Genomic DNA, 16,139 nt, shown 5'->3' with positions numbered 1-16,139 from the left:
AAGGAAAAATGTATGCCAATTTAGAAATGGATTTGTAAAAGAATTACTGAAGATGGAGCCAAAATATCATTCCATGAAATTAATGGTTGATAATGCACTCCCAGGTTTTCAAGGCATACCTTTGTCAAAGCCCACAAAGCCTCCTAAAATGGAGAAAACAAATTAACTAAAAATTATGACCGTGTGACTTGCCACATTTTGGTCGATAGAACAGTGAAGTTTAGGTACCTTTTGGGAGGTACGATGGCTTGGGATTATGAAAAGATAACGGTGCCTCTTCTTTGGATGATTTTTTGTTGTGTGTCTGTGTAATTTTGTAGTTAACTGGCCAAAAATTAAACATCAAAGGATTTTGTCATTGTTGGAGAGAGTGTTGGCAAGTAGTAGAGAAAGAGCTTTTTAATCAGGTGGGCACTTTTTATATAAAAAGCCAAGGCAACCCAAACCCCCCAGCACATCCCCCTCCCATTTCAATCCTGTTTTCCTGTGTCTTCATCAAGAAATACATTTTGTGGGTTTCATCAGCCAAGAATGCAATTGATTTGAGATGTCAGATTTCATTTTGTTAAAGGAAGCCCTCCTCCAAGATATTCAAAGAAGGATTCAGTTGCAAAAATGCATGACTTGTTCCTGAACTTTTGTTTTGATTAAAGGCTATGTAGAAATGAGACATTAAAAATTATCAATGCACTGATTGAATCTAGGAGCTTCTCAGGTGAGTCTTTCCTGGAATAAGGAAATAATTACTCATTATATTTAATTAAAACATTCACCTGGCATTTGGTGCTGAAATACAGGGAGTGTTAAAAGAATTAGGGAAAAGTGGGGTTAAGGAATGAGTTCCCAATACCTATGTGTTATTGCAGGGGAAATAAATATTTGTTCTGAGGCAGATTCCAAATTCCTCATTAGTTCTGAGCAGCACCCGCTCAGTAAAGCGATGCCCCGCTTGTAGGGAAGTACTGACACAATTGGGTCCCATCCCCTGGTATGCCCATGCTCCTCCTTAAACATATCAGCTCCAGTGTCTGGAGCATGAGGACACAAAAGCCAAGTGAAGCCATGGTGGGATTCTCCCCCGGCATAGCCTGGTGTTGGACCATCCAGGGTTTCAGAGCCCAGAAATCCTTATTTATGTCTTGGGGGGTATGGAGCAGTTCAGTTCCAGAACTGTTGTGGAGCTCTTGTAGCCTTATGCTTTTATACCCAAGTCAGAAACATCACTTAAAATTCAAACTTCACCCATACTTTCCACATCCTCTCTTAGTTCTCCCTCTTTCCTTTTTTTTTTTTTTTTTTTTTTTTTTTTTTTTTTTTTTTTTTTAGATATTGGTTTCAATGAAAACATGGAAAAAAAAATGTGGAAAAATCTAGACACTGATTCATGTTTTGATGAAAACTCAGAAAACCACAAGCCCGCACATCCACCCCCTGCTGCCCACTGTGTGCTGATCACTCCTGATTTCTGGAGACGCCGAGGCGATCGCCTCTGCCCAGCGGGGCAGCGTGCTCTCGCAAGCTGGCAGCGAGGCTGATGGACACCTCCTCATTTCTGGCCCCAAGCCCCACCTTCTGCTGGTCCCTGCAATTCCCCACTTGGCTTGACAGCCAAGACCCAGGGAATGTGAGTCCTGTTACAGCATCTGTTTATTTTCCAGGCAGCAGGCTGATGCGCGGTACTGAAATCTGAAGTGCTGGGTAAGTGGAGGAGCCCCGCACAAAGTCCCTCCAGTGCAAAGTGCACCGTACCTAAACAACAGCAGAGGCTGGAAAATTAATAGCATCGCCTTTTTTAAATAAAGGGGAAGGGTGTTGTTGTTGCTCGTGATCAATTGATTTGGGATGGTGCCAAATGGCTCCAGTTGGCTTTGAAGCATTGTAGCACAAGACGCTGCAAAAACATTTATCCAGAACAGATCCTAGCCACAAGAGTTACAAATATTTACTTTATATATTTACTTTAGGGAAAGACTCAAGCCAGAGATAGTAGATCTTGATTGCAAACATACCAGCAATTGAGGTGCTAAGAATTGGAGGTTTGGGTCTAATCTTTCTGATTTTATCTTGTCTAATAAATTTGTCTTTCTTTCCATGCCTTGACCTCAATAAAACAAATGTTCTGTGCACTGGAAAACACCCATACAACTGTGTCATGCTGAGCTCCAGGCCCAAATCCCTGGCTCTGCTAAGATCAGGGAGGCCAGGAGCTAAACCAGACTTAAATTAATTTCTGTCTCTTTTGTAGTTCCTCAGATATTTACACTCTGTACACTCACGTGCAGTTTTTTCAGCTCTCTCTGCCCTAATCTGCTGCTAGGCTCAGAGAGTTCCTTATCAAGTAGCTTCTCTCTGAACGGTGCAGCGTGACCCTTCCTAAAAACAAATCTGGCTGATCTTGGCTGTAAAGTAGTTGAAATCTTCTGCCATGCAGGGCATTTCCCAGTTCTGGGGTGCCATGCACAAGAAGTTAAGGAAGTTACACAAATTCTGGTTTTCCTTACCCTTCTTAACCCCTGGTTTCATAAGGACTCCTGGCTGGTAGGGTGGTTGGTTGGCTTTTATCTTTCTCTTTCTGACTTGCCTGCTGGCATACTATTCTACAGAGCTTTTCAGGGCAGTGGGTGCAAGAGGACAGCAGGCTCTCCACCCCATCAGGTTTACATGGTCAGGGTAGCCAGCTCCTTAACCCAGATGCAGTCACTCCTGGAGCTCTTCTTCTGCAAGCACAAAGTCAGGTCTACTCCTGTGTGATGGGGCAGTGAGATATTGGGTTGGACTTTGGTTAATGCAGCCTGCTGTGCTGGTCACTTTATTATTTCGAAGGAGGACTGCCTACTCATTATAGTCAGGACTCACGGAGCCGACCACCAGATTAGTCTGTAACCAAGGGCAGGCCTGCCAAACCATGGTCTGCGAGGCACTGAGCTCTCGATGAGCTGTGCATCTATTATTCCACCAGAACCCAGTGGAAATAGTTCTTAAAACGAAAGTAATAACCACCCTGTGCCTCAGTTTCTGTGCCACAGATTATCTCTTCCATAATCTCTTCCAAGGGCATTGTGAAGCAAAGCTATCAAAGACCTTCAGCACCCAGGCATGGCAGGATCTGGGGAAGTATGTGATTATCTTACACTTTATAAAAGGCCAATCTGGCTCCTGAAAAGCTTCAGCAAAGCAAAACCCATAGCTGGAAGGTTTATGAGGACAGGGAAAGGGGTAAGAAAACAATAACCAAGATCTAATTTCTTAGGAGTAACGGATAGTCCCGGGAGGATACAATTGAAGTCTGTAATAGCTGCAGATAAGATCAGACTGAGTTACTATTTTCAGCCAATCTCAGACATCAGGACTGGAGGCACCGAAATAAATTCTAAAACCTGAGACAAATGAAATGCAGTCATCAAGAAGCTGCAGGGTCTCAAAGAGCAAGAGACAGCGAGAAATACATAAATATTGCAACTGGGTGGAACTAGCCACTAGGCAGGGCTGTCCTGTCCCAGTTGTCCTAAGTGCTGGGGTCACTAAAGAAGAGATAGATGCTTGTCTGGGGAAGGACTGAGATGAAAAGGAGGAGCCTGAAGGGGTAAAATGACCTTGATTTTAATTCCAGCTGTGACAAGAGGAACGTTATCCTCATTACAGCGCACCACCAACAGATCTCTGTTCCATTTGCTTTTGGAAACGAGCAGGGCACAACAAAAGAGACGAATTTAGCCCAGGGGTTGTACTTCTGCCCAAGAAGTGGGCAATGCCTGTGTAAAGAAAGTTTCTCCCAGCTAGGTACCTGGTCACCAGGCTGTGGTCACAGGTGGGCTACACCAAAGGGCAGTGAGACAAGCAGGGGTGAAGTTTGCATGTTCACAGCAGAGGGATGGCAGGGTGGAGAGCGAGGGAGAAGAATCCCAGGGCCATCCAAGGACACCAGGACACACTCCCTGCACTGCCACGGCAGTGGGGCACGCTTTCAGCTGCCTCTTTGCAAACGCAAGGCACAGAGAAGCACATGGTCAGGGCCCCAGGGCATTAAGCTTGTTTAGGCTGGGGAAGAAAGGTTTGGGAGGCCTAATAGCAAGCTTCCAATACCCATGAGAGGTCATCAGAAAGATAGAGCCAGGCCCTTCACACTGCTACACAGCAGGAGGTTGAGAGATAACGAGCATAAATTGAAATAAAAGTGGTTCAAACAGGATTTAGAGATTATTTTTTCCATCATGCCAACAGTCAAGTACTAGAACAGCTTGACCAGAGAGTTCGTGCAGTCTCTATCTATGAAGGCTTCCAAAACCCAAGCAATAAAGCTGTGAGTAGCCTGGTCTGCCCTCAAAGCTGGCTCTGCTTTGAGCAGTAGGATGGACTAAAGATCTCCTGAGGGCTCCTCCAACCCATCCTAGGATTGACAGCAAGTCTGCCTCCACTCATCCTTGGCATGCAGAGAGATCAGCCTTGGCCAGGGCACATGACAAATGAGAGATTACATCACCAGGCAGGGGAATGCTTGGGAGACATCCCATCACTTGCTTTACATCAGTTCCACATTGGCTTGTGCCGAGAGCACCCCACCCAGTCCATGTGGATCTGTTCACTCCCTACCTCTGACAGCTTGTTTATTCAAAAGCATTTGGCTCGCAATGCCTTGCAGATGAAATAAGAGATCAAAGGCCTTAATTTCCTTTCCTCCCACTGCATTCCCCTTCCACATTCAGGGTAGGGTTCACATTGACCAAGGAGCTCTTCGTGGCCTGGGGAGAACCCCCAGGCAAAAGAACAGGCATAAGCCAGAAGCAGGTTGGAGGTAGCTGCGGATTCCTCAGGTGTGTGAGGCTGAGCGGGCAGCAGTTGGATGTAGGATTACTCAGAGATGAAGGGAAAAAAAAAAAAAAAAAAAAAAAAAAAAAAAAATCAGAGGCATTACAAAACAGATTCAAAGCTATCTGGAAGGTCCTGTCCCAACAGATGGGCTCACAAGAGACGTTAGGTCGGTTCTATGAGGACTGGGAGCTGAGGGGAGCCACTTCATTTAGTTCAGATACTGACTGGGACTCCCATTCCCAGAGAACTTCCCAGGGTTTGCTACCCTGCTGTATCTCTATCAGAAAGCTTGATGTGATGGAGCGACTTCAGAAGGGAGCTGAGGGATGGGAAGCCCCCGATGACAGCCCTACAGCATCCCTTAGACCCACGCACCTTCTGCCTTGACACAAGCTGACTGTCCGGGAGCACCTCGTAGCCACGAGGCTGAACTCAGGGTCAGAATCCCAGCCACAAAAGGTCACAGACCATACGGGACAGGCTGATCTTGGCTTCAGGAGCAAAATCAAGGAGCAGAGCCACATTTCTCTGGTCCTACTCAGGCTCCGAGGCTGCTGTGGCATCTCTGCAGCAGCACCAGGCTCTTGAAGTGTCCCCACGTACCCGTTCCTTGAATTGTTCTTCCCTCTCCTGACTGCAAACAACCTGTGATTCACTGATTTCTTTCTAAGCAAACACGCAACCCCTTCCATGCAATCAGAGTTTGTTTACTTCCCGGCTTCCCCTTTCATGTGAGGCCTATGGCTTTCCATTTCTCTTCAGGCATCGAACACTAATTTCACTTGGCTTTTGTCAGAGAAATGGGCTGGAACAGAGAGTCATAAACAACTAGATCAGTAACACTTATGTTTATTTAAAAGGCAGTTATGTGTTGGCTTTTTTTTTTTTTTTTTGACTGTCATCTTTTAACTCTTCAAATCCAACATCTTTCTGTAGCTGTGTAGTTTCCCTCTCTGGCTTCACAGAGCAAGAAGAAGAAAACAAGCAAAATATAAAGAATTTAGGATAAAATGATCATTTTGTAACCATTGATCCTCGGAAGTCAATCCTGTATTCCACCAGCATTGTGTACTTACTGAGTACACACACCTGCATTTGGAGGCTCATGCCCTTATACTGCAAATGCAGTTAGGTAACCAGGCTAGAAAGAAGAAAATAAGAAGAAATTTATTATTTCTTTTACTCCACAAATCTAGAACAAACCAGTAAAATGGGCTTGGGCAAACGACATTTTTACATAGCTGCATGGGCAGCAGTCACAAAGTGCAGCTAGCAGCACGGGTTCAGCAGGGACACAAACCAGCCAGACACCCACCTGGACTCACAGTCTAACCTGGAGGCATGGTTTTAATACTGTGATCCTCCCTTGAACATTTCATGACTGCAAAGACTTTCCTCTTCTCATTTCCACCTTCACAAAGCAGGTGGAAATGCAAGCTAAATGCCTGTGTTTGGAGGCTCGTGTAGATGCTGAAGCGATGCAGACTTCTGCTGGGTGAATCTCTCTCCTTCAGGCCCGCTGTCTTCTCATTTCTTCACTCTGCTGTTTGAGAGTCCAACAAATGCCATTAGTTTCAGTACCTGTTGCTCCACATGCCCCTCTCAGGTGGGGGATTAGGGCCGTTGACTCTATTTTCCCTTGGCTGCCTAACAAAGCCGATGTGTTGCTTCTGCCCAGCCCCAAATCAGCTCTGAAACTCCCCATGGTGATGGCTGCAGCACCCCACTGGTGCACACCTCCTCTTTCCAAAGCTTTCAGATTTGCACAGAGCATTTTCTTGTCCTTGGGGAATGTTGGAAAGAAAACAGTGTTGTCGATAACTGTGAATTGCGCTAATTGGGATATTTAATACTTACTTGCAATTGCACTGGTGCTGAAACCATCATACCCTGGCTATAAAAGACCCTAGTGTCAGAAATACAGTAGAGTTTTTCATGCCAACTGCTGTTCTGGGCTATGGCTCCAGTCTGGCTGCATTGCTCGGTTAAATATGTTATTAGAAAATTAAACCGACAAAGACGAAGTTACAGCAATGTTCAGTCTGAGCCCAACCCACAGAGCTGGGACATCCATCACAGAGCAGGGCATTGCATCCTAGGTCAGCCTAGGCCTGATCCTGCAGCGTCTCTGAGGCTTAACATCTCTGCACCCTGCAACCCATCACTCTTGTTCGCAGGGGATCGAGCACCTTGAGTCCTGCTGGCTCAGGGCACAGGCAGAGGAGATGATGCTGTTTGCTTTCCCTCCTCTGCCCCTGTTCCCAGCAATGAACCGGGACACAGCACCCTTTAACAAAGCTCTTGCTACGTGCCCTTTTCTCCACGTAGGGCCAGCAGGGGCCCCTTGCAAGAAAGCTGACATAATCTGCTCCTTAGAGCCCATCCAAAACAGGACAGCTTTGCCAAGGCCACCAGCAAGCAAGAAAATTTCCCAGTCGTGAAGCAGTTCTTGGACTGGGCACATTTGCTGTTTGCAGGCTGGCCTGAACCCACTCGCTCTGTTCCCAGTGGCTGCCCAGTGCTCTTGTACTGGCCCAGCATGGATCTGAACTCACTGCTTCTTGGTGCCAGAGGCTTCACAGACCATGAGATCGTGGGCCATATAGGCAAACTCATGCCATGCTTGCTTTACTCACTGCAGCCGACACATGGGGCTCTCCCAGCCAAGCCAAAGCCCACTGGAGATGCATGAAATTTCTTAATCAGGAATAAAAGAAAAGTTGTCATTCCGTGTGCTGGATAAAAATTGATTTTGCAAGTGTGAGCGTACTTGGTCCAGTGGGCTATCTTCAATGAGAAATAATTTGTTAGCAAAGGGAGTTTGGGTGCTGGGAGAGTGGATCAATATTTGATTTAGTATTTCCTCTGTCAAGAGGCCGAAGTGATTGATCCACTTTGCAGCCTGACTGATTGTTTAGAAACCCCACTATATTAAATGAAACCAATTGATTTTTTTTCTCCTGTGTACTTCTTACTTGGAGGAGCTGTAAAACAACAGAAAGAGAGCAGGGAAGAGTATCATCTTGCAGCCATCAAACCTACCGGGCTTTCTCCCTCTCAGATTCTGCAGTGCCACTCAGCCAAGCTTTCTGCAGAGGTGGAGCCAGGGGCCAAGCCAAAATGGCAAATGGTAATCCAAGCCCCCTCCAAAGGGGTTTATGGGCAAGACAACGTAAGGCAGTGTCCTCTGTCTGGTATGGCACTGCTAGCGGGCGCCGTGGTAATGCTCTGATTTATACATTCATTTCCTACTCTCATCTGTGGTTTCGAGTCCCCAGCTCTGTAGCAGCATGTTCTGCACAAGAACATGGGCTCGCAGAGGAAGGATGGAATAACAGAGACACGAGACACTTTTTTAAAAAACCCACAAAAGGAAAACAAACAAACAAAAGCAAACAAGCACACCAACCACACACAACCCGAGAACAACCAATTTTTCTGCCACGTTGGAGCTGCAAGAGTTATAGTCTAGGAGAGGACAAGATAAGATCTGCCCACCCACAGCAGAACCCACGGTGTTGATGAAGAGAAGGGATGGAGGCAGAAGGGATGGAGCCAGAAAGCAGAGAGCAGGACCAGGTTATTTCTTCCAAGGTGGGGATGGAGCAAGAGTGCAGTAAAGCTGCAAGGGCTCAGCAAATTTAAGGCAAATTCTGCAAATGGCCTGCTTACCACTGCTGAATGGACTCCAGACGGGGAAATCAAATATTTTTCCCTCTTTGGGCAGACTGCTGTCATTCCTACTCACAGCTTCTATCATCACAACATTTCCCTCTTAAGGAACAGCTTTTCTGCCCACACTGAGCCACCTTGGAGGGCTGCAACCATTTCCCAAGAACACACAGCTTGGTTCATTGTCTCAATATCCTGACATTCTCTGACTTGCTCATCTCCCTGGGGTTGTTTTTCTGCTTGCCCGGTGATTCTGACCCCAGCCCACCCTGCCTTTGCACTCAACTGCAGGCCTTTGCTGGCAAAACATTGTCCGCACCGAGCGAGGCCGATTGGTATCTGCTGAAGTTGCCTGTTGTGAATTCATCCCATTGCTTTAGAAATCAGGATGAAAATCTCTTTCTTTAAAGTGCAAAATGTTAATTTATTTGCAAAATAGCGTGTTTTGGTGTTTCAGTTTGAAGCAGCATTCCATTCAGGAGTCTATCTACTGAATCTTAATTAAAAGATGGGGAAGAACCCTAACCTAAAACAGCATGTTTAATTTTCTCCTGTTGCTTTGGCTCAACTCAAAGTAAATATTCTTTCCTAAATTCTCAGTGAGCCAGGAAACAGAAAAAGCAATTTTTCATGCAGTTTTACTCTACATCCCTCTCAAACTGTAGAACTGCTCTGCACTTCAAGCACCAGCCTAACTGAGCCGTGATCTGCCAGAACTCATCCCTGCAGTGAGCACAGAAATTAACTCTTCTCATTTCAGAACATCAGAGACAAAGAGGAATGTGAGTGCTGCACATGGAACGAGAACAACCCAAGGCCTTGAAGAGAAAGAGGACCCCCGAAAGTCTTGCAGGACATCCCCAGCAGGCAGCAGTGCAGGCTTCTCACGTAAGAGGGCACTGGCGTGTTTTTAATTGGGAGCAAATTCCCTCATCTCAGCCTGCTGAAGTTCCAGCTCATAAGCAAATGCGAGGGAATAAAGAATACTGAAGCTTAGATCTGGCCACAGTACATAAATTCTGTTTGCAAAGACACCCCCTGATGAGCCTCCAGAAGACAGGGGCAAAAAGGCATTTCAGAAAGGAGGGATTGTGATAAACACTGAGGAGCCGAGTCAAATTCTGATTTCAGGCTCTGCCATGTATACCTATACCAGCATCCATGGTGTTACTTCAGATCTCACTCCAGGGTTGCTGAGAACTGGATGTAGGTTGTGGAACTGAGCAGAAATTGGCTGCAAAAATGCTCCTCTTGACCGAGAGCCAGACTGATTCTGAGGTTGGATTCAAAGTTTGGGGTCATGTTCAAACACACTCTGGAGTCCAAGTCCAGAGATACCTAAGGCTTACTGGCTTCATATGGAAGGAGAATTCCCAACAGCATTCTCAGATGGTGAGATTTTTGCCAGGCACTGGAGCTGGTGACCGTCCTTGACCTCCAGGTGCAGCTATCACAGGGATCCCCTCATGCTCCCAGCTTGCTTCCAGTAGTCTCCATTTTTCAGGGTTATGCACAGAAGGGAAGTGTTCCTGGCTGAAAACAAGCAGACCCCAAACCACTTGGGCAACACAAGCGATCCAGAAACAGCTTCATTAGCTCTGACTAATAGGGAACACCCCGAGCAGGACGGGTCGCCCAGAACAGTGCCAGCTCCAGACTGCTCTGGGTGTAACTGCTGTGAATGACAAAACCAAACCCATGGGAATCTGGGGAGTGGATTTTAAGGAATTAAAGCTCCCCCCAAAAACTCTGGATGGCATTTATATGATAAGCAGTGCGCATCCTTTTCCAGCATACGTGCCAAAAAGTATTAGCAGCAGTGATAATAGCATCAGGCACATCACTCTCCAGGTGGAAAAAATGCCTCCCTTGGAAGGGAGCCTGCTCAAGGTGGAACCAAAATTTAGTTATCAACCCTCTTTTCAGGATTTAATTGCTGCCTTCACCTCTCCCTGAGATTCTGAAGGCAAGGGAGTACTAACAGCTCAGAGCCCATGGTGCCTGTTGCAACAGTAAGAGTTTTTCCTCTGTTTCAGCTCTTACTTAAAGTCCCCACTGTTTTCCACCCACGAATCAGCCAGTTGTGCTTCCCATGGCTGCAGTCCCCACAGGCGATGGCATTCTGCTGGTGGTGCAGGCACCAACTTTCCTCTGACCAGGCTGCTGTCAGCCTCAGGCATAATTCCTCTTGCTTTCAAAGGCAGCACAGAGTATGCTTGGAATAAAAGATAAATCCAGAATTTGAAAAGTAATTGGCATGTTTCAGAATTCTAATTTAATTTATTTTATTTTTAAAGACTATTAATCAATAAAAGAGATGTTATTGATATTACTTTGGCATTTAAGAATATGTTTGATAACTCACGTGAGCATCACTGGAAGGGGGTGTTAGCCATGCACCTCCCCTTGAAATGTTATCATCTATCACTGAGGCTCCTGGCATGGCACAAAAGAACATCAGGGGCACAGCTGTCAACAAGATGTCCTTCTGTGTCTTACAGCTCCCAAGACAAGCTGCAAAAAATGATGCTGAAGAGCATAGGGTCATGCAAGAAAGCTGGGGGGTGAAGACTAGAGGGAAGAAAGCCTAAGCAACATCCTCAGCTCAGGCTCCCACACCAAATAGAACAACACCTCCACGTCTGTCTCAGTCCTCCCTTCTCTCAGCATTGCCTCTTTCCCCCTGGTTTCCAATGCCGAGTTGCAGGACTTGTTGCAGCAATGGCCACAAAGAGGTTAACTAAGCACAGAGAGGCCAGTACACGTATCTATCCACATATCCTTGCCGAGGAGATCCGGATTACCATCCCTGTATAAATAAAGCATAGCGAGGGTGGGTGGTCAGCTCCCATCCAGTCTGTTTTAAAGCATCAGTTTTCTGAGCCTGGAAAACCTCCAGCCATGTTGGCCTGATCAGAGAACTGCAAACTGCGCTAACACACAACCCTGCCACCCCACGGCCCCACTTCCAACAGACCAAAGACCTTTCTCTCTGCATTATTTCTCACCTGCTTCTGGAAGGCCAGACTCAAAGGAGCTGATCGTTAACAGATCTGGCCATTTGTTAATTGATCCAAAGCCCAGTAATGGAAGGTGGCACCTAAACAACCACTAAGATGTAAGCATCTCTGCTAAGCAGGGTTTTAAAGGAGTATTTGAAAAAGCCAGCCAAGCTTTTCTTTTTTCAGCAGCAGTTTAGCTCTTCAGTCTGAACAGACTTCAAACAAATGAGCAAACCTTCAGGTTCAAAAAACAGCCCAGAAATTTATAACAAGTCACTTCAAGCTAGGAAGAAATCTACTCTCCAAAAGAGACAGCTGTTCAGTGTGAGAAGCCATAAACAGGAAGGGTTGGATGCAATTTTTAATTGCTATTACGAGGTAGCAGGCAGGCAGGGGCCAAAGCCCTGGGCTGTCCGAGTACCGTCAGGTGTGTATGAAGCCCCCACTGCCCCATGCACACCTACCCACGCTGTTTGAAGGCACTGATGGAAGCCAAGCTCTGCTCTCCAACTATTGGTAATAGCTCTCACAAAAACCCAGAGAAGTTGGGCACTGTCAACACTGATTCAAAATATGAATCTACTTGCACACTGAAACAAGACTTTAAGGAGGCTATAAGTAATACATCACCTGGCAAGGCTAAGCCTAGGAGAGAAATCACTTTACCTCTTGCTGACATACAGCCATATGGATGTAATAAAAATAAATTAATTAATTTAAAAAGAAAGAAAAAAAAAGGAATCCAGCAGGAATACAGAGTGTAAAATAAACCATAATGTACCCAGGACAACAAGACCAACACCTGAGTTCAACATCATTTATCTACTTACATAAGTCCTCATCTCCTTCGCCTTCTACCTAAACCTTGACTTTCCCCATCCACTCCAATTTATTTTTTATCTGTTCAAAAAAGCCAGCAAATTTGTTAAACAACATTCTTTGCTGTTCAGTCAGAGCTTTTCAAACGTTCTCTCGCTCCAGATGTTAGCACCGCCATCACTTTATAAAGCTCTAGCTGGAAACTCAGGGAGATGAAGAAAAATTATGCCTGGATAGATGTTCATCTCCTGCAATGTTAGCACATTTCATAGACGTGTCTCACTGCTGCCAGTGAATTTATTGTCCCTTATACCTTCTCTTTGCACTATACCATAGCGCTCTGAGCAAAAAGATGATGATCCAGACCTCACGGAGAATACCTTCTGGTACTGGACTACCCCCTGATCATGCAATGTTTCCCTTAGGGTCCATGTCTGAAGTACTATGTCCACCCTGGATGATATCACATTTTCAGGACCCTGTAGCATACACTGCAGTGCAATAGACTTAGAAATGTTGCTTTAACTCTTAGTAGAAAAAGAGATTGCCTGGGTTAGCTGAAACCCCAGAATTCTCCTAGGACAGTATACGAAGTTGTTTTCTGCCATCTGGTGTCCAGAGACTAAAGGCAGATGTTACCACTAATCAGAGCCTTCCAGATGGTCACCAGCCTCAGGATGTTTGTCTTACACAACTCTGTAGCCAAGAACCAAAGAGCTCTCCTCATAGCCAAAATTCAACAATATTACTGAGGGAAATACCATCTGTGTGCTCTCACAGGGATTGAGTTAGACCTAACTCATCTGGAAAGAGCACTGTTTGGCATTTGGGAAGCTTCTTATCCTATCAAAGATCTCAAAGTGCTTTGATAACATTAATCAAGCCTCATTAAGCCTCATATGCACATCTGTGAGGCAAGTAAGGATTTCTTCTGCTTCAGTCACAGAAGAAAACACCAAGGCATTGCAGAACAAAGTGACTCGCCCTGGGCATGGTTGTTGGATCTTATGCTATTAGCATGAATGTTGTCATATATTATTGATGCAACTTCATAGTTCTGGGGTCTCAACTCTTAATTTTTGAAGGCTTACAGTATGCAACGGGGCAAATCTGTTGTGAGGCCAGGAAAATGAATGAGGAACCCAGTGTTTGATTTTTCTTTTTAAAGTAACTTCTTAATAATCTCATCATAAAGACCTGAAATAAACATCTTAATTGTGTAGCAAGCCATCTTCTCCAACATATCTCCACTGCCTACCTATTTTGTGTGTCTGGTCTGTTTGCTAGCCAATCAATACCTGCTTTCAAATAAAAAGAGATTCAAAGTAAAGGTTTGACCAATGTTCCTGAGGGGTGTTCCCAAGGAAATCACCAGTGTAGGATCGATCCCATCACAGTTTTTTTCAAACAAGGCAAGGCTGGAGTTTGGATAGCAAGCGTGTACTTACTAGGGGATGCAGGCACTATGCTTATGGGAAATACTTTGTTGCCTTTTTAAAAATTTTTGAATCCACATTATGCATCTTCATTATTTTCTTTGTAACTCGGATGATCTAAAAATTGCCTAAGACTCCACTGTTTACTTTCGAAACAATAGAAAATGACTGGCTCTCAGTCACATGTATCCCAATATTTTTTTCTTAAGCGTAATTAGAGTTCCTTCCATGGCTAATTAAATTCTCCAGTGAAGGAAAACAAATTTCCTGGAATGAATATCATCTTGATTCACTTTGGGCAAAGCCAGGCTTACGTGCTTCTCCCACTCTGTTCTCTGAGGGTGTTGGCTGCATTTCTGAAATCCTCTTGTCAACACATGACAAAGCAGGGAAATAGTCAAGTACTGGGGTCTGCATACTCTTTTGCCACATATTACAAGAAAATGTGTCTACCTTATTCCTCTTCACTGCTTTATGTGATTTTATAGACTATTATTGTCCCCCTCGTTAATCTTTGTTTTTCTTTTCCAAGCAGAATAGTCATAATCTATTCAACCCTTCTTTAAACACCCCTTGGTCTTTGCTGGACCTTTTCTAGTTCTACTCTACACTTTTAAGCATGATATTCTGGTTGGATACTACAGTACATTACAGTATATATGGTAGAAATAGGAGTCCTTTTCTTATTTATAGAACTCGAGACATCAGTTCACTGCATGGTTTGTCCTGTTACTCAGTCATTTCTGCAAAATTTTGTCTTCCCATTAGAAAGCAGTCTATGGCAATAAACACTGAGTGAAATAAGAAGTCAGAAATACCTTTCCAATAACAGTGAAGTTCTGCCACATTTCCCTTCCGAAGAAAGTACCCGAGTACCTGTCAGAAGCGCTCACATGGTGCATGGGTGCACTGCAGGTGATTTTTACTGCTGATATGGCCACATATATGGGAGAAATTCCTACAACTTAGACAGTAGTCACAGTCCATTAATGAATTGTTTTTAGTGCCCAAATTCCCCACAATAACAGCTCAAGAAATTGGCACTCTCTACCTTTAAATGCAGTTTTAAGTCCACAAGGATGGAGGGATGAAGCCTTTTGCATGATCCCACTCATTTGAACTTGAGAGCAAGTTGCTTATAACTTGCTGAAGACCACCAAAATCAGTTTACAAGCCATTTTTGGTTTGAAGAGAGCAAGATCCCTCCCAGTGCTGACAAAATCCATACCTGGCAAAATCACCTCCTTTCCTATGCTTATTCCCCACTTGTCATCTCTCCTGTGAGTCTGTATTTTGTACTGTAAGCTCCCCAGGGCAAGGCAGGCCTATACTCTGCATTTGGCAGTCAAGTGAGGTTAAAGTCAGCCCAAAGCAGACAATAAATCATTATCGTGGTTAGACTGTGAGCAGATGCCCTTGGAGGCCATCCATTTGAAGGCAAATTCCTTCCCTCTCTGACGTTTGCTTTCCTGTTTATTCCTTTCAGAGTCTCCATAAATGGTGCTCAGTTCTCCATCATCTTGTGACACTGAACTCCTTGTGTCCAACTGGCCTCCAATCATCTCCTGATGGTAAACACCACCAAGCTCCCTCATGTGCTGGAAAACTTCATTCCTACGACAAACTTGCAGCTCTCTGTTCTATCACCCAGTTTTCGTTGGCCTGTCAGAAGGCTGATCTGGCCCAAGCCCTGAAAAATAAGACAGAAACAAGACGTCATGTCACAGCTGATCTGAAGCAAGTTATTCTAGGAAGCAGCGTCCAAGGTCATAAAGGGCACGACATGGTGCCTGCTGGGCAGTTTGTCACCATGGGTGCGTGAACTCAGCTGTGACAGCACGTAACTATTTTACCTGGATGTTCAGGCCATGGTCAGCTAGATGATGGTTGCATTTCTGTGCAATGAGATATCATTCCTCTTCCATGCTGCAGTGACTGGCGGTGGGTGCACTCCAGGCTGATCTGCTCCACAAAATGGTGGAGGTGTACCTATCTTGCTCAAAGGTTAGGAAATTTGAAGGATCAAATGCTTTTTTTGGGGAGGTCCAGCCTCTGAGTGTACCTACAGCTATTTCCTAGATCCACAGGATGGACCGAAGTCACCTTTTTACTTTTCAAATCACAGTTTTCTTTGCAATAAGAAGTCTAGGTGCACCTACAAATTTAATTGCTATGTCCCAGACAAAGATGGTGGCAACTTCATACTCCTCTCTCATATCATTATCTCCTCTGAATGTCCTGCTTCCAGGACCTGTTTTGTGCTAATTCAAATGTCTCTGTGGTGCATTTTCCCTGTGCAGAATAGAAAAACTATGAGTTTTTACCAGTTTTACCACCACTCTTTGCCTGGACCCCTCCAGCTGTGACAGTCAGGTGTACAGCCCGTGTTAGCAGCCTCCTG

This window comes from Aythya ferina (assembly GCF_964211825.1).
Source record: "Aythya ferina genome assembly, chromosome: 21".
Classification (NCBI taxonomy): Eukaryota; Metazoa; Chordata; class Aves; order Anseriformes; family Anatidae; genus Aythya; species Aythya ferina.
Note: the sequence above shows the minus strand (reverse complement) of the source record.